The 19648-nt window shown below is 44.8% G+C and overlaps 1 protein-coding gene and 1 non-coding gene across 3 annotated transcripts in view; one reads left to right on the forward strand and one right to left on the reverse strand.

Moving 5' to 3' along the window:
- Positions 1-547: 547 nt before the first annotated feature.
- Il34 (interleukin 34) overlaps positions 548-19648 on the forward strand; it is a 62279-nt gene continuing 43178 nt past the window's right edge. Inside the window, exon 1 of one of the 2 annotated variants that reach the window (XM_048792588.1) lies at positions 548-742. The gene's annotated coding sequence lies outside the window, so the exon portion shown is untranslated. The remainder of the gene's footprint in view (positions 743-19648) is intronic. The other variant, XM_048792587.1, reaches the window with a different exon arrangement.
- On the reverse strand, positions 17922-17994 carry Trnaa-agc. The gene has a single exon. It is a non-coding gene; the product is annotated as a tRNA-Ala (tRNA).

Here is a 19648-nt window from a genome sequence, read left to right on the forward strand (position 1 = left end):
TCTGTCTCCAGCAGTGGTATTATGCATCAGAGAAAGGCCTTTTCTAGAACTAATGTCCCTATATGTACAAGCTTCAGTGATTACAGCATCACCAGCTATATTCAGTTTTGTGATGAGGTTTTGGGGTTTTTTGGTTTTGTTTTTCTTGTTGTTGGTACTGAGGATTGAACCCAGGGTTCTTAATGACTGAGCTACATCCCCAACCCTTTTCATTTTTTTTATTTTAGACAGAGTCTAAGTTGCTTAGGGCCTACATTGCTGAGGCTGGTCTTGAACTTGCAATCCTCCTGCTTCAACCTTCTGAGTCACTGAGAAGGATAAGTTTTTTGTCAAGATCCCCATGTTCTGGAGGGGATCTCTTAAAACACTCCAACCTGCCTGAAAGCCATGGTTTGATTTCTAGGGACTCACACCATACTTGCCCTTGGTCAGAACTGTCCCCTGACTGATCCTCTGTGTTTGAGTCTCCTTACACTGCACTTCAAGGCAGGCTGGGGCCATGTGGCCCTGCCCCACCCTTGCTTGGCTCCAGTTCCAACTTCCAGAGTGAAGTTGGAGCTGCAGTGGCTTGCATTCCCCGCCCTTCTCATCAGATGGGAAGCCTAGTTTGTGGGCTGGGGGCAGCCACAGCTTTTCCCATCTGGTGCCCACTGCCCACAGTCCCTAGGCATCTGCTCCAGGACTTAGAACCCCTTAAAGCTGAAAGCAAGCCTTAGAAGACCACAGCCTGGCACTCAAGCAGGTAAGAAGCAGAGTTGTTGTTTTTCATAGGATTGCTGTCTCTCTGTTACTTATGACTGGCTAAACCTCATTATTTAGCTGCTGCTGCTGCTTCACCCATCACAGCAAGAGGAACATGAACTAGAATTGACAAAAACAGTCCCAGCCAAGAAACTCCAGAATACATCTCAGAAATGGTGTGAACTGTCTGCTCTGGGTTTTGTTTTTTAACGTTTGCCTTCACAGCCTTGCAGGAAAAAAGCAGATACATAAATCCATAAAACAAGTTACCCCTTCTGAGTTTTATCAGTCTTCAAACCCACATTCCGAAAAGGTTGTTCTGGGTTCCTGGGGGCTACTCCAGTATGTATTTATTGTTTTGGATCTTTAGACCCTTAATGTATCATGTGCATGAATTATCACTTGCATGAATTACCTTATCAAAAGTTAATTGATGTAAAATTCTTTAAAAGAAAGGAAAAATAGTATTAGTAAGCCTTCCTCGTTCAGTGTTTCTTTTTTTAATTTTTTTTTTGTTGTTGTCAATGGATCTTTTATTTTATTTATTTATTTATATGTGGCGCAGGGTCTCACACATGCCAGGCAAGTGCTGTACCACTGAGCCACAACTCTAGCCCCAGACAGTGTTTCTGAAATTAAAACAAAGTGTTCTGCTTTTACACTTTGAACTTGTTTTAAATGCACAGAAACTATGACACTTAAGGTCCATGTGGTATTTGCCACAATAACAACCCATCCTAGGATGCCTTTGCCTCTTGATGAGGAAGGTGGATTGCTTCCAGGTGTTTTTGTAATTAATAATTCATCTTTTATGGACAACTCTGTGAAAATAACTTTTTTGGGTCTTTTTAGTTTTGCTGAGATTTCCCCCGCCACCCCACTTCCTGCAGTTTATTCTCCATCCAGGATGAATACTTGGGACAAAGGGCAAAAACATTTTGTATATTGGGGTCAGCTCACTCAGAAGAATTATAGGACTCATTTACTAATTTCTAGGACCCTGGTGGCATGATGAGGTTGGTGGGGAACTTGTGTTCTCTGGGGATTTTTAAGGAAGGTGAATGGAAGCAGTCTAGTATAGTTGTTAAGAGCTTGGTTTGGGGCTGGGGATGTGGCTCAAGCGGTAGCGCGCTCGCCTGTCATGCGTGCGGCCCGGGTTCGATCCTCAGCACCACATACAAACAAAGATGTTGTGTCCGCCGAGAACTAAAAAAATAAATATTAAAAAAAAAAAAAAAAAAGAGCTTGGTTTGTATACAGTAGTTGGCTGACTGAGAACTCTCACCTAGTAACTTCATTGCATCTCAGTTCATGTGTAAAGTACAGATTATAAAACTTCTTAGGGATGTTGGAAGACAGAGACAGTGTATGTGAAGCATAATGTCTGCTACTCAGGAAGCACTCCAGAGGGTGCTTCCAAGCTGGAGCTCTCCCTGAGCCATTTTATAAGCTAGGCAGGAGAAAGTCAAGTCATCTTCTTCTTCAGCCCCATTGTACCTGGAATGAAAAGTTTCCTCACTCTTTAGAAATGTGTGTGTATGTGTGTGTGTGTGTGTGTGTGTGTGTGTATGTGTGTGTTTGTATTTGGTACCATGGATTGAACTCAGGGGCACTTGACCACTGAGCCACATTCCCTATTTTGTATTTTATTTAGAGACAGGGTCTCACAGAGTTGCTTAGTGCCTTGCTTTTGCTGAGCCTGGCTTTGAATTCGTGATCCTCCTGTCTCAGCCTTCTAAGAGGTGGGGATTACAGGTGTGAGCCACTGCACCCGGCGAGAGAACTTTTTGATTATAATGCCATGTGTCCCTAGGATGGAGGGCTGGGCATTAGGGTCAGGCCTCCTCCTTCAAAGGATCCCAGGCTCTCAGCTACCCCTGCTATGAGATGAGGATGCCACCCTTCCTGGCTCTCAGCCACCTTCCTTACAACTCGGGCTTGGACAGAATAAGAATTCCCAGGAAGTCTGTGGGTGCACCGTCTATTCCTCTCCCAGCTGCCACTATGGTAGGTTTCTGGGTGCCACAGATGCCGCACAGCACAATGAGCTCAGGCTCTGGATCCAGTGAGACTGGATTCCAATCCTAACAGTGCCACTCCCCACCTGTGGGCTGTTATTGGCCCCCTCTGAGCCTTTGTGTCCTCATCTGTGAAATGGAAATCTGAAAACTTGTGCCATAGTATTATATGAGACAGCACAGGTAAACATCTGGCACTTAGGGGCCCATTATTATGAAAGATTAAGGTTCTGGTCCAAGACCTTTGCGAAATGTAGCCAAATTAAACATAAAGATATACAGAAAAGTAATGTGTTCATTATCTCTGTCGATAAACATTAATCTGACTGGCTGGCTGGGCGCTGGAAACCAGGTGACAACTGCATAAGACAGCCTCCCTGCTCTTGAAATAGCACCCAGTGTTGAGAAAGCAGGGACAATGATCACTTCAGTCTGGGCACTCAGGAAACGGCCCTAAGCTGAAGGACAAAGAGTAGCCTGTTAGGCAGGGACTGAGAGGAAGGGGAAAAGTAAGTGCCAAAGCCAAGTGGAATTTGGAGAGGGATGGGAAGCTCTGGGGACTGCAGAGTTAGCTGGGTATAGGGAAAGGGGGCATTGGCATGAGATCAGATGGTCAGTTGGGACCAAGCTGTGAAGAGCCTGGAAGGTCAAGTGGGAATTTAAACTTGATCTCAATGACTTAAGGGTTTAAGCAGATTTGAGATTCTGTGCTGGCAATTTCAGGGGGCATGGTATTGGGTGTCTGGCATGCCCCCAGCCTTCTACTCCATCTCAGGGACTTTGGTGGCACCCAGAAAAATTAAGTGCCAAGAATGGAAACTTCAGGTTAGGCCTAGTGCAGGGAAGCCTAGCTGGGGACTTGGGGCCCTGGTTTCTGGGGCTCTGATCCCAGCCACCACCACCAGAGAATGTGGATTTCTTCTACAGTCTCAGATTAGGGCTCAGGACAATTAGGCTGTCCCCACTCCCATCCTCTGCCCCTGATCCTAAGACAATACTGTCCTGTAGCTGCCCTGACTCAGACTTGGGAGGAAGAGACCACTTGTCTGAAATGGGCAGTCTGTCCCTTTGAGCCTAAAAGAGACTCCATGGAGATTGGAGAACTGTGGTCTCCAGGCCTGGGACAATCCCAAGGGGGTTCTAGGCTGTGGTTGTCCTCTGTGCTTGCGTTTGAGAATCATGTCCCACAATTGTGGAGTGGTGTCTTTCTTCTGAGACCTTCGCTGAGGTTGGCCTGAGAACTACCTCCTGAGTTTCCCAGGGACTGCAGGGAGAGATGTGTCCATGCATGGCAGCCTGGAAGGTCACTGACCCTGCCTGGAGGACCAGCCAGTCTGCCCCTTGAGCCTCTTCAGGCCAGGGATGTGTATGTGTTGAGTCTTGGCTACAGTTAGAAAGGTTTAGGTGATGAATTTAAAAAGACAAGAAGATGTGGACCCCCCAGAATTTTTAGGCTGAAGTTTGGAGAAACTGAAGCCAAGCAGTGATAAAAGAGGAGAATGGTAGATAATAAGTGTTCAGGGCAGAGCAAGAACATACCAGGTCCTGGAGGCCATGGTTAGGATTTTGATTTTCATCTTAGTAAGAGAAGCCAGAGAGGATTTTGAATTGAGGATGATATGACCTGGCCTTGGCTCCTCCCCAACCCTGAACCCAGGGGCTCACACGTGAGCTTACTAGGCATTCACTATTCCATTAACTACACCCCAACTTTTCTTTTTAAACTTTGAGATAGGATCTTGCTAAGTTGCCTAGGCTGGCCTCAAACTTGTGGTCCTCCTGCCTCAGCCTCCTGGGTTTATAGGTATGTGCCAAGCACACCCAGCTCTGGCAACTGTTAGGAAAGGTCAGGCCCCTGTTTCAAAGCTTTCTGGGCTTCCCATTGTCTCTGGCAGCATGAGAAAGTCCACATTCAGACTAAGAACTGGTGTTTCCTGCTTTATCTTCCAATTTTCTTATGTCATTAAAATCTCTTTGCAAGCATTTCTTACCATTTTAATATTATTTGAGTATACAGTTCAGTTGTGTTAAGTACATGTGTACTGTTGTGCAACAGGTCTTGCAAAACTGTAACTCTATATCCACTAAATAATTCCCTTTCTCCTCTCTCTGGCCCCTGGTAAATATCTTTCTACTTTCTATCTATATGATTTTGTCTGCTCTAGATTCACTGTGTAAGCGAAATCACAGCGTTTCCCCCCCCACAGTACTGGGATCAAACCCAGGAGGCTCTATGACTGAGCTGTATCCCCACCCCTTTTTATTTTATTTTGAGACAGGCTCTTGCTAGGTTATTATGGTTAGTCTGGAACTTAGGATCCTCCTGAAGCAGCCCCCCTCAGTAGCTGGGATTATAGGAGTGTACCACTGCACCCCACTCAATAATTTTGAGACTGGCTTATTTCAATTAGTAGAGCATCTTCGAGGTTCATTCATGTTGTATCATGTGTCAGGATCTCCTTACTTTTTAAGATTGAATGACACTTCATCTTATACATACACATTATATTTTGCTTATCCATTCATCTGTCAACACTTACGTTGCTTCCATCTCTTGGCTATTGTGAATAATATGTTTATAAGGTGAGTGTACAGGTATCATGTTGAGTGTCTGCTTTCAATTATTTTCAATATATACCCCAAAGTAAATTAGCTGGATCATATGGTAATTCTATTTTTATTTATTTTTTTGAGGAACCGCTATACAGTGCACAATGATTCGTATGACTCTACATCCTGATCAAGACTTCTTATTTTCTGGTAACAGTAGTAGTAGTTGCTGTTCTTGTTGATATGAGTGCAAAGAGGTATCTTATTGAGGTTTTTTTTTTTTTTTTTTGTTAACCTAATGACCAACAATATTTTCATACACTTGTTATCCATTTGTATATCATCTTTGGCAAAGTGTCTATTCAAGTCCTTTGCCATGTTTTTATTGGGTTATTTGATTTTTGGTTATTGAGTTGTAGGAGTTCTATATAAATTCTTGATATTAACTCCTTATAATTATCTAATTTGCAAGCATTTGCTCCTACCTATAGGTAACCTTTTCATTCTGTTGATCACGTCCTGTCCGCACAGACTTCTATTTTGATGTAGTCTCATTTATCAACCTTTGCTTTTGCTGCCTGAGTTTTTGGGGTCATACTGAGAAATAATGGCCATGTCCCAAATCATGAAGCTTTTCCTCCTGCTTTCTTCTAGGAGTTCTAGAGTTTTTAGTCTCATATCTTTGCAAGCATTTTTGTAGCTTTATTGTTTTTATTATGTGTATATTATAAAAAATACACAATTCAGAAGAGAATAAGAAAAAAATCCTTGCTTTCCCAGCAGAGGTCCTCAACCTCTAATGATATTTGATGGGGCAACTATCCAGACAGTGCCCCACTTTATCACCTTCTAAAGTATAACGCGCACATGAATCATCACTGGGGAGTTGAAATACAGGTTCTGATTCCCTGAAGAACTGGGGTGGGGCCCCAAAATCTGTTTCTAACAGGTTCTTGGGTGATGCTTGCTACTGCTACTGATCAGGAAGCCATCCCTGGAGTAGTGAGTCTGTCTATATAAACACACATAGGATCATCTATGTATGACTTTTCTTATTTGTTTATTTCCCTACTCAACAGTATGTCATGGAATACCAATAAGTATAAATCTCCATCATTCTTTTTAGCGACTTAACAATCCCATTAATAAGTAAGGCTTATCAATGAGTCCCTCTTGAGTACATTCAAGGTGCTGCCAAGTTATCATTATTACAAATAATATGGCAGCAAATATATTTGTGTTCCTATATTAATTTCACCAAAAGAATTACTGTTATTTTGTTTATTTGTTTTTCTAAAAAGACCAGAACAGTGGCTGGGCATGGTGGGCATGCCTATAATCTCAGCAACTCTGGAGGCTAAGACAGGAGGATTGCAATTTCAAGACCAGCCTCAGCAACTAAGCAAGACCCTGTCTCATAATTTAAAAAAGACTGGGGATATAGCTTGGTGGTAAAGCAACCCTAGATTCAATCTCTAGTAGCAAACCAAACAAAAACCAAAACAAATGCCCTCAAATATGTTACTCCTTAAAGGAGTCACCTGAGAGGCTGACTTCTTAATCTCAAGGCTCCGCCAACCCCTCCCGGGGGAGGGCAGAGTGGATAGCAGTGTGGGGTAGGGATGGATGGTATGGGAGAAGGCAGTGGTGGCAGGCACTGTTTGCTGTCCACCCTTCAACCTGGTACAGTATGACCAGTACTCACTTAATGCTTACATACAACTCCCTGCAAGCTTCGGTTTATTCTCCCCCCATTTCACAGATGAAGAGATTGAGGTCCAGGGAAGTCTCCTAGTTTGCCCATAGTCATGCAAATGGAAAATGACAGTGTTGAGATGTGGGTCAGGATGGAGTGTGCCAGGTCTACCTCTAGGTGTCTCATTGCTTAGGTGGCCTCAATGGCTCCACCAGATTCTAAAATCCATGTTGCCCCCTTGCTTTCTCACCAATGCTCCATGATCTATCTGGCAGCTGCCTGTCCAAGAGGGAAGCCTGGCCTGAAGGGCTGGTTCCAGGGTTGCCTAGGTTGGGGGAACACAGGGTCTGGGGGAAGTCTTACATCTCACAGGGGTAGTTTCCTTCAGCATCACGGGCTCTTCCTTGGCCAGGACCTGCAAGAAGCTCAATGTTGGAGGTCACAGACAGGCCTGAGCTTGAATCCCAGCCCTGCCATCTGCTGCCCATGGGACCTTTGGCAAGTCACCAATCTTCACCAGTCCCCTGTCCTCTGCCATAAAACGGGGATAAAAATGGTATCTTCTTAAACTACCTTGCATCTATCAGGATGGCTACTATCCAAACAAAAGCAAAATCAGAAAACCAGTGTTGGTGAGAACATGGAGAAATTGGAAACGCACACAGTATTGTGAATGCAAATCAGTTGTAGGCCCTGAGGAAAGCAGCACGGCTGTTCCTCAAAAAACTAAAAAGAGAATCCCCACATGATTCAGCAGTAGCCCCACTTCTGGGTGTATACTGAAAAGAACTAAAAGCGGGGTCCTAGGAAAATGAGACATTTGTACACGTATGTTCATTATTCATAAATAGCCAAGAAGTGGAAGCAACTCATCATCCACAGAAGAATGTGCAAGTCAAACTCCATATGATGGAGTTTAATTCAGCCTTTAAAAGGAAGGAAATCCTGTCACAGGCTACAACCTGAATGAACCTTGAGGATATTCTGCTAAGTGAAATGAACCAGGCACAAAAAGACAAATACTGTACGATCTCACTTACCTAAGTTTCTCAGAGTGATCAAATTCATAGAAATAGAAAGTGGAATGGTGGAAGGAGGGGAGAATGGGTATGAGTTTGTTTTGCAAGATGAAATAGTTCTGGAGATGATGGTGGTGATGGTTATACAACAGTATGAATGTTCTCAATGCCACAGAAAAATATTTAATGTGATACATTTTATGTTATGTGGGGTTTTTTAAAACCACAATAAAGAGATGTCTCCCAGGGATTCTGTGGGGCTTGTGTGAGGCCTTGCCTGTGAACTATTATTAGCAGGAGGGCTATGGAAATCCAAAGCTTTCTGCCCCCAAGCGGGTATTGCTGAAGAGAGCAACAGGCCTGGGTGTTGGAGGGGTGTCTGTGTCCCTGTGGAAGGAATTGCTCCATCTGGGAGAGGCTGAGGTTCAGGGGAGGCTTGCTGGAGCAGTGGCAGGGGCCCAGCTCAGGAGATCCCTAGCATTTGTGGGATGGGTGGATTGCAGACATTGGAAAGTCCCTGGCAGGAAACTTGCTTCCATTAAGGGGCAGCTTACAGGGTGCAGATTTTGGCTTAGCCTAGTGAACTTGTGTTCAGAGCTGTCTGAATGTGGAGCAGGCTGCCTCATAGAGTGTGAGTCCTCTCTCAGTGGAGGCATGTAAGAAGAGGCTGGGCGAGATGCAGAGAAGACTCCTGTTTGAGGTAGGGGTGGAACCAGGGGTTTCCCAGGTTCTGTGCCTTTCTGATGTGATCAGTCCTGGTGTGTGTGAAGTTGGGACCCAGCTCAGAGGGAGGGGGCAGATGGGAGGAGAGAGAATTGCTCCCAGCCCTCATAACAGTGATGACAATTGCTGCCACCCATACTCACACTGGGTCACTCACTGTGTTAAATGCTCAACAGGCTGGATTCAGTCCTCACCTGTGTACAGCAGGTGCTGTTCACACCTAGGAGCCAAGGCTGGGACTGAAGTCTCTGCCCAAGGACAGCTAATATGTGGTGGGTGGGATAAACCCAAGCAGTCTCACTGGAGCCCTCTATGCTGGGCAGAAGTCTCCCTGCTCAACTCCCCCAAGATGACTGCTCCACCCCTGTTCCTGGCAGTGCATCCCCAGGGACCAACACTCTCCCAGGTGCAGCTCTAGCTTCCACGCCTCCCTGACCAGTGACTCAGCACTGCCCCACCTCTGGCTGGCATCACATGTCACACCTCAGCCTTGCTCCTCTGAGAGTCAGGCCCAACCTGTTTCTTTCTCCAGGATCTGAGCATACCACCGGCCTTGACTGGAAGCCAGGCCATGTCACTCAATGCCTCCCTTCTCCTTCCATTAAGTGGGACCCTCCTTAAAAACTTCTCCCAGAACTCCAAGTCTTTCCTATGGTTTTGAGTTCATTTGGACTTTTTGATAATTGTGTGTTTTCTAACCCAGCTCTCTGGATGCCAAGACCTTGTCCACATGACCCAGTCGATCCAGTTCCAGCTTAGCGCCAAACAGGCAGTAAATGCCATCACTAATGGGGAAGATATGGTGGCCTCCTCTGGCCTCCAATCTGAGACAGAATTCTACCATGTTTATAGCTGCAGTGAAGGAAGCCCCGGCAGTGACAGCAGTTAATCTAGAATGTCATCAGTTAGCTTGGGTGACAGTTGCTTGGTGTTAAGGTGCAGGGGAGCTATCCTTGACCTGTGCCTGGAAGCATGGGCCCTGGACAAGCACTCTCTTGTGGGATCACACAGAGCCCAGTTAAGGAAGTGCTGTTGTTATGTCCATATTGCAGATGAGGAAACAGAGGCTCTGAGAGGTTAAGCCATGCTCAGGACCCCAGAGTTTTCCTTTGCCTCATTGTGCCCCTTGAAGCTTGTGTCGGTTGCTGGGTCTGATGATAGCAACATTAGTGTCCCTCACAGCTTGCTGGTGCCACATTTACTTAAGCTTTCTCTTCTACTCCTTCTGTGCACCCTCGTCCTAGGTGAAGGCTCTGGTAGTGCTATTTTATAGATAGAAAAGTCTCTTAGGGACTCCCCCCAAATCCCACAGTAGGAAGGGGTACACTGGGGCAGAGTGGTGGTCCACTGGTAGCCCCTACTCTCCAGGCTCCTTCCCACATCTATGCTGGGATGCAGGCTTCATAACCCTCTCCATGATCTCCTTGGAGGGGATGTCCCAGACCTCAGTGACGCTGGTGATGCAGAGGCCAGCAGGCCAGCTGGACCAGCTGAGTTTGGGCCAGGGCCAGGTACTTTCCACTGTCTTCCCACAGGCAGGAAGGCTTCTTTCATGGGCTTCTTATCTGGAAAGAAGGCCACCTGGTCGTCCTCATCCCCACTCCTTTCCCTGGTCCACCCCCTGTCACTTTCTGAGGGAACAGGAGAGCCACTCCTCTTTGTCCGTGGAAATCATGCAGGCCGAATGAGCTTTGATTCTCTAAATTACAGTGAGAGTTCTGGAATCCTTAACCTGGACTTGTAGAGCATGGGTGTCACCCTGGAGGAGGATGTTAGGCACATGAGGACTTGAACCCTGAGCCATCTGCCTGCTAACATTTGCTGAACAGCTAATGTTTAAAACTCTTTTTTAAAAATTTCTTTAGGGCTGGGGATGTGGCTCAAGCGGTCGCGCGCTCGCCTGGCATGTGCGGGGCGCTGGGTTCGATCCTCAGCACCACATAAAAATAAAAATAAAAAAAAAGATGTTGTGTCCACTGAAAAATAAAAAAAAAAAATTCTTTAAAAAATTATCAAGGCTGGGGTTGCACCTCAGCAATAGGGTATGTACAAAGCCCGGGCCTCCATCCCCAGTGCTGCAAAAATACATTTAAAATTATAAAAAATCAATTGTATAGTCTTAGATTTACAGAAAAATTGAGCATCTAGAGTTCCATTTAGCTGCCCCAACCCCAGCACAAAATCTCCCTCATTGTTAGCATGTTGCATTTGTGTCCTCATACCTTTGGTCTGATAATAACACATAATATGAACTAAATAATTTAAAGTCCATAGTTTCCGCTGGGGCTTCACTTTTCCTGTTGTACAGTTCTATGGATTTTGACAAATGTATAGTGACAGGTATCACACAGAACTGTTCCTCTGCCCTATGGCTCCCCTGTGTCCCAGCTGTTCAGTCCTCCTCACGCCTGCAACCACTGATCTTTTAACTGTCTCCCTAGTTTTGCCTTTTCCAGAATGTCACATAGCAGAACTCACACAGTAGGTGGCCTTTTCAGATGGGTTTCTTTCATACAGATATATGTTCCTGTATGTCTTTTGGTGGCTCGATAGCCTTTTCTTTTTGTTGTTGAGTAATGTTCCAATGTATGGCTATACCACAGTTTATTTATTCCTTCATCTATTTACTGATTGCCACTAGTTTTTTTTTTTTTTTTTTGAGATGGGGGGTCTCACTATGTTGCCTGCACTGGCCTCAAGCTCCTGGGCTCAAATGCTCCTGGGCACAAGTGCTCCCCCACCCTAACATCCCCAAGTAGCTGGGACTATAGACCAACATTGCTAACTTTCTTCTACTTTGGGGTGATTATGAATAAAGTTGCTATAAACATTCATGAGTAAGCTTTTGTGTGGACATAAGTTTTCAGCTTGATCTGGTAAGTACTTAGGAACAAGACTGCTGGGTTGTGTGGGAAGAGTGTACAGCTTTGTAGGAAACTGACAAGCTTTTTCAAAGTGTCTCTACTACTGCCCATTCTCGCAGCAGAGAATGAGAGCTCCCCTGTCCTGCCATTTTTCCAGCACTTTTTAGCAACAGCTTTTGGACTTTAGCTATTCTAAGAGGTGCTTCACGGTAGCTCAGTGTTATTTTAATTTGCATTTCCCTAATGATGTCTGATGAGCATCTCCCAATGTTTCTGGTGAGGTGTGTCTGTTCATCTCTGTTGTCTGTTTTAATTGGGGTTTGTTTTCTTATTGTTGAGTTCAAGAGTTCTCTGTATATCTTAGATACAAGTACTTTATTGATGTATCTGTTTCAAATATTTTCTCTTCATTTCCTCAGCAATGTCTTTCAGAGAAGAACTTTTTAATTTTAATAAAGTCTAACCTAAATTTTCTTTTATGGATTATGCCCTTAGTGTATCTAAAACCTCATAAAAATTGAGCATCTAGAGTTCCACTTAGCACAAAATTTCCCTCATTGTTAATATGAAAGTCCAAGATCACCTGGACTTTCTCCTCTATGATCTTCTGGAAATTGTATAGTTTTACATTTAGGTCTAAGACTTTTTTATTTTTTATTTTTGCAGTGCTTGGAATTAAACCCAGGGCCTCAGGAATGCTAGGCAAATGCTCTACCACTGAGCTACAATCCCAGCCTCTAAGATCCATGTTGAGAGCTTGTTTGGAGGTTCTAGCAGGGGAGCACATGGTCCTCCTCTATCAGAGAAGGTCGTCCACTTTGACTGAACTTGCAGCTTTGAGAGGGACATACGTGAGGGAGAAAGGGCACACCTGCCTAGCCAGCCAGGTCAGCTGAATCAACACTGGCAATCAATGGGGTGACAGATCTCGCAACCAGATTACCCTCACATCCTCTAAGATCCATTTTGAATTAATTTTTGTGTAAGGTCTCTGTCTAGCTTAATTTTTTGCATGTGGATGTCCAGTGGTTTGAGCATACTATTTATTAAAAAGACTGTCCTTTCTACATTGAATTGTCTTTGTCAAAGGTTAGTCGGCTGCATTTGGGTCCATTTCTGGGCTCCCTGTGTTCCATTGATTTGTCCTTTCACTGAAACCTCACTGTCTTGATTGCTGTAGCTGATAGGAAGTCTTGTAGTCAGGTAACACCAGTCTTCCAACTTTATTCTTCTTCAGTGTTGTGTTGGCTCTTCTGGGTCTTTTGACCCTCCACATAAACTACAGAATCAGTTTGTTTGTAGATATCCAAAAGATGAGTTTCTGGGATTTTGATTGGAATTACATTGAACCTGTGTTGCATAGTTTTTCCTTAGATACTGTAAGTATCCTGCTAGATTTATATTTAAAAATATAATAATTGAGGGTGATAATGTAAATGGCATTGTGTTTTTAATCTCAAATAATAATACATGAACACAGTAAAAAAAAAAGTTCAAAACATAGTTTGGCTTATAGTGAAAAGTACCCTCCTCTGCATAGCCCGTTCCCTAGGCCGCCACTGACATCTATCTAAAGACATTCACTGATGCCAGGTTCTTGTGGGTCCTCCTGGAGACTTGTGAATGCACTCAGCTTATATTCTTGTTTCTTGTTCATTCAACAAGCATCACGAGCATTTATTATGAGCTGGGCGAAGGAGAAGGGACAGAGAACAAAACGAAGTGTTGCTCTTCCAAGCTGACATTTGTTGCAGTGGGTGTCACCAACTGTCATATCTACTTCTCACAAGAACTCTGCCCAGCATGAGTCCATGATAGTCCCCATGGGAGGCCCATGGGCCAAAGAACCCTCTCTGGGGAGGACTCTCCAGGAGCTTGGGCAGAACGGGCTGGTCCTGCCAAGAGCTGGGGGCGGGGCGGATGCCGCCAAGGCAGAGGAAGCAAGCTCTGGAGGGAAGGGATTCTTGCCAAGGCAAACGGGTGGAGGTGAGGAAGAGTGGGAGGAGGCTGCTCATCCAGGTAGGGGCAGATTCATATTAGAATAAGGACTCCAGGCCCTGGAATCCCTCCTGACAGTTGGCTGCATTTTAATTCCTTCCTTTTGTTTCCTCTCTGGTTTCTTTCTTTCTATTTTTTTTAACTCAGGGACCCTCAACCATTGAGCCACATCCCCTGCCCTATTTTGTATTTTATTTAGAGACAGGGTCTCACTGAGTTGCTTAGTGCCTTCCTGTTGCTGAGGCTGGCTTTGAGCCCTCGATCCTCCTGCCTCAGCCCCCTGAGTCGCTGGGATTACAGGTATGCACCACTGCACCTGGCTTCCTCTCTGGTTTCCTTGGTTGTTCTGGGTGAGAGGCTAACTTTGCCTGACTGACCATAGGAGTTGGATTTGTCTTAGTCTGTTCGAGTTGCCATACCCAAATACTATTGACTGGGGGGGTTAATGAATTATAGAAATGTATTGTTATGAAGGCCAGAAGAGCAAGATCAAGCCTCCAGCAGATTTGGTATCTGGGGAGGGCCCACCTCCTAGACAACTGTCCTTCTTCTGTAAGCTCACAGAGCACAAGGGATGAGGGAGCTCTCTGGGTTTCTTTTACAAGGACACGAATCCCATCCATGAGGGCTCCTCCCTCATGACCTAATCACCACCAAAACGCCCTGCTTCCTAACACCATCTCCTAGGGGGTTAGGATTTCAACGGAAGAATGGTGGGTGGGTACAAATATTCAGGCCATAGCAGAATTTATTCACCCTGATATCAAGACTGCCTGGGGAGGTGGCATGGCCATTGTTCCCAAGGCCCAGAGGGGATTGTGGTCAGAAGAGGAAGGAAGTTGCTGCACCCCAACATCTGAGTGGCAGATCAGGGCTCACTCAGCTTTCCCCACCTGGGTCTTCTTCCCACCGGAAGTGACTCTCCCAGACATGGCACTGGGCTCGCTGGCATACCATTTCCTGTCTCCACTCCAGACACTGGAGCCAGTGGCCCCTGCTGTCGTTAGATGGCTCTGTCCATCTATCACCCAGCCTTGCCAAAAATACTTGTGTCCAGGTGCAGTGAGCGTGGGCTATTATTGTCTGTGTGTGTCATGCACCTAGTAATTATAGCTACCATGGCCAGGCCAGGGCTAATGACTGCAGATTTCATTCTCATTTTTCAGATGAGGAAAGTGGGGCTCTGAAGCCAAACCTGTGCTTGTGCCACACACTGCCTTCTGCAACACCCAACGTACAGACACATATGCAGTTGGGGTGCTGCTCCCCAGTTCAACATGTTTCTAAATGAATAAAACAGCTCAGCTGAGTGCTTGATACTGACCCTTCCTGGTGAGCAGAATCCCTTCATCCTTGTGGGGTTCTTGGGTAGTTCTTTGACTCTTACATTCCCAAGTGGCAATGTTTTGGGCCATTTTGGACTTGATTACTTCTTAGTGGCCCACCTCCTAAAGTGTAGCTACCCCCTAACAGGGTTTAGGCAGTTTTACGATTTTTGTTACAAATGGCCAAGTAGGACCAAACCTGAAAGAAGGGGCTATCAAACAGATGTAAGCAGTGTTTCAGCCCCTGCATCTGTTAAGTGATGCCCGTTTTACAGAGTCAGGGAGATGGTTTTTATACAGCTGTCCTTTCCCAGAGTGGGTGGCCCAGACCTTGAAGGAAAAGTCCTTTAAAGGGTCAGGACCCTTCTTCATCTCAGCATGGTTAGAACTGCCTTATAGAACTGCCCCAGGCCCTTTGTAGACATGTGAACCTCCATTAGAGACCCCTTGGAGATCACCTTCTTTGGTCGCAGATCTTGGAGGGAGAGGTGATGTCTTAGCCTCCAGCTCTTCTTGGACATCAGTGTTCCCTAAATTAGTGTTTATCAGATCAAGTTCCTACTCAAGAACCTGCACTAGCTCCCCGCTTCCTGCCACATTAAGAACTGCCAGGCAGATGGGTGCTGTGGAGTTTACCTGTAATCCTAGAGACTCAGGAGGCTGAGGTAGGAGAATTGAAAGTTTGAGGCCAGTCTCAGAGACTGGAAAGCCCTAAGTAATTTAGTAAGACCCTGTCTAAAAAAAAAAAAAAACGTCTGGGGATGTAGCTCAGTGTTAAAGCCTCCTGGGTTTAATCCCTAGATATAAAAAAAAAAAAAAAAAAAAAAAAAAAAAAGAAAGAAAGAAAGAAAAAAAAGAAAAGAAAAAAGAAAGAAGATTTTGCTGTCATATATACCTAATTAAAATAAATAAACTGCCTGGCTTTCAAGGATGTTTGTGGGCTTGCCCTGCCTGTCTCATAGATTCCTGTAATTCCTGAACACAGCTTTTTTGTTCCAAACAAACTGAACCTTCTCTTTGTTGTCCCAAGCATCTGGCATATGGGCTTCATCTTTATTCCTTGTTCACTTTATCCACACTTCTCCCTCCCCAGTGTCTTCTCTTGTCCCCATTCTCCATCCTTTTTTTTTTTAATTTATTTTTTTTATTGGTTGTTCAAAACATTATAAAGCTATTAGCCATTCTCCATCCTTGCCTCCCCTCCCTGCCCCACCACAGACTCCTACCCTTCTTCCTGCCATGAAGCCTTGTTTGTTCGCTTTGGCCAACCCCAATCCATCCCTTCTCTGAACACCTAGCACATTTATAATCCACACCATAGAGACTGTCTGGAACTGCTCTGTACATGTTTTCTGAATCTGACTTTAAGATCACCAACTAACCTGTGATTTCCACCAGGGCAGAGAAAGGATCCACCAGAGTCTGGGCCATTAACAGAGCAAGATGCTGCACATGGAAATCTTGTGTAACCCTTAGGCAAGACCCCAAATCCACATCAGTTCTTTTAGTGTGACCATATTCTACCAATTTTAAAGCACCCTGCTCTTGCACATTTTGATATCTTCTCTGAATTGGATTGATAGCATCATAATTTATTTAGCAGTTTACCTTGTCTTTCTCAGTGGCACATAAAATAATGGTGTATTTTATAGTCCGTCATGCATTACATTTGACAAAATGAAGTATAACTGGTTAATGTAAAAATCTGTTGGTGATTGTTTTTTGACTCCGACCTGGAAAAAAGCCTTTGGAAGTAATGAGGAGATTCTGGCAAAGATAAAGGGATAATGAGAGAGATGAGGAATGCTGGGAGAACTGGAGGATGCTGGGAGAGAGGAGGACTGCTGGGGCTCAGGGTGTGGCTCAGTGGTAGACAGCTGGGCCAGTAGGCATGAGTCCCTGGGTTCCATCCCAGCATCTCCTCCAAAAAAGAGGAAGGGTGCAGGAGAAGTAGGGGATGCAGGGAAAGGAGGAATGTCCTACTGTGTCCAGAAGCTTCTGGAATCATCCTGTCTTGCTTCAGCGTTCCTCCCCCCCTATTCTCCTGTCTTCTGTGTTTTCCCCCCTCAGGAGCTGGTTCCTTGGTAGACAGATGCCAGTTGTCCCCCATGCACCTCACATCGACAGCCCCAGGTGGGGCGGGGTGTGGAGATTAGAGGCCGTGTTCCCTCACCTGTGAGGAGCCTTCTCATGGCCAGCAGAGCCAAGGCTGCTCTGACCAACTGGCTGCCCAGCTGACAGGATGAGGAAACTGAGCTCCCAGCACCAGCATGAGCCCGATCAGGAGGGCTGGGGGAGTCCAATGGGCAAAGGGCACAGACTCTGCCTCTCGGGAAATAAAGAAGGAAAAGCCCTCCGTGGTGAAGTGGAATAGCTCCTCTCTAGGCCCAATGGCTCTGGGCTCCAGCCAGAGGGGCCCAGACCTGACCAGCTCAAGGTCAGACTCACAGTCTCTGTGTTCAGATGCCGAACTTGGATGCTTAGGTCACCCGGGATCCTCAGGGCTTCCCCTAGGCCACGCCTCCTCCTGTGGCCTCACAATCAGTTTTTTTTTTTTTAATTTTTGTGGTGCTGGGGATCAATTAAGCTTGGCAAACTCACTACCATGAGCCACAATCTGGCTTTTTAGCTGTAGAAATTGCCAGATTGGGGGAATGTGACCCTTTTCTCTTGCCTTTAGATTGTCACTCTAATGTAGTTAACAGCAAGAGCTTCATGGTTAGAGAAACTTAGATTTAATACTTGCTTGCCCACTTGCTGCTGTGTGACTTGGGGCAAGTCACCTAACATTTTAAGCCTTGGTTTTCTCATCATCAAAATGGGGGTGAGAATTTCTAGAACTGGTATATATGCATGTTGGGGGGGATTGAATGACATACAGTCATTAATATTAGTTATGTACAGTCATTAACATTAGCTTTGCTGTTATTCTTTTTTAAAAATTTTTTTAGTTGTAAATGGACATAATACCTTTATTTTGTTTATTTATGTGGTGCTGGGGATCGAACCCAGTGCCTCATGCATGCTAGGCAAGCGCTCTACCACTGAGCCACAACCCCAGTCCTGCTATTAATCTTATTACCATTTGCCCCTGTAGTTGTTTTATTCCAGCCAAAGCAGTCCCAGCTCCATCCTATGGACAATTGCCAACATCACAGTCCAGGTTTTTCTCTCTCTCTCTCTCTTTTCTTTTTGTGGTTCTGGGAATTGGACCCAGGGCCTCGCACATGCTAGGCAAGTGCTCTACCACTGAACCACATCTCCAGCCCTAATGATCCACCTTTTATGGGCTCCAAATGAGGTGAAATGAGGTGACCACATCTACATGGCTCCTGACGGGGAGCCTGGGCTGCTTTCCTCTCATTCTTCTAGTTTCCAGTAACCACCTCTCCTTTGTGTCCACAGTGGGGCTGTGCCCTATGAATGACCCCAGAGTTCTAGTTCAATTGCAGAAATAAGAGCACATGAAATTATTAAGGCCAAGAGTCAGTACAAGGAAAAAGCAATGTAAGGGATATTTCTTTTCAGAAGGTGGAAGATTGGATAGTTTGGGTAGAAAAACTCCAAAGCCACCTTAGAAATTTAAGATACAACTTCATATGTATATATGAAGTTGTATCTTATATGTGTGTGTGTGTGTGTGTGTCTTATTTTTTTCCAGATGAATTTCATGACTGCTTTTTCTATTTCTATGAGGAATGGTCATTGGGATTTTGATCAGAATTGCATTAATTCTGTATATTGCTTTTGGTAGTGTGGTCATTTTGACAATATTAATTCTGCCTATCCAGGAGCAAGGTAGATTTTTCCATCTTCTAAGGTCTTCTTTGATTTCTTTCTTTAGGGTTTTCATTATCTAGATCTTTCACCTCTTTCATTAAGTTGATTCCCAAGTATTTTATTTTTTTGAGGCTAGTGTAAATGGGGTAGTTTTCCTTGTTTCTTTTTCTGAGGATTTGTCACTTATATACAGAGATGCATTTGACTTATGGGTGTTGATTTTATATCCTGCTACATTGCTGAATTCATTTACTAATACTACAAGTTTTCTGGTGGAACTTTTTGCGTCTTCTAGGTATAGAATCATATCATCACCAAATAGTGCTAATTTGAGTTCTTCTTTTCCTATGTGTATCCCTTTAGTTTCTTTTGTCTAATTGCTCTGGCCAGCGTTTCAAGAACTATGTTAAATAGAAGTGGTGAAAGAGGGCATCCCTGTCTTGTTCCAGTTTTTAGAGGTTTGCCTTCAACTTTTCTCCATTTAGAATGACGTTGGCCTGAGACGTAGCATAGATAGCCTTTATGATGTTGTGATTTGTTCCTGTTATCCTTAGTTTTTCTAGTGGTTTGAACATGAAGGGGTGCTGTATTTTGTCACATGCTTTTTCTGCGTCTATTGAGATGATCGTGTGGGGGAACATATACACACACAGCTAACCTGCTGCATGGAAATAAGAGAAGTCCCAGGGCCAGAAGCATAAAAGAAATCAAGAACGAGAATGGCTGGACTAGGGGGCCATGGTTCTACCTTGAGGTCCCTTTGCCTGCCTGGATAACCCAGAGATCTAGGGTTTTGTTTTGTTTTATCTTTATTTTACATTTATGTGGTGCTGAGTATTGAACCCAGTGCCTCAAGCATGCTAGGCGAGCACTCTACCTCTGAGCCACAACCCCAGCCCAAGATTTTTTTTTTTTTTTTTTTTTACAATTCACA

This window comes from Marmota marmota, unplaced genomic scaffold (assembly GCF_001458135.2).
Source record: "Marmota marmota marmota unplaced genomic scaffold, marMar, whole genome shotgun sequence".
Taxonomy (NCBI): domain Eukaryota; kingdom Metazoa; phylum Chordata; class Mammalia; order Rodentia; family Sciuridae; genus Marmota; species Marmota marmota.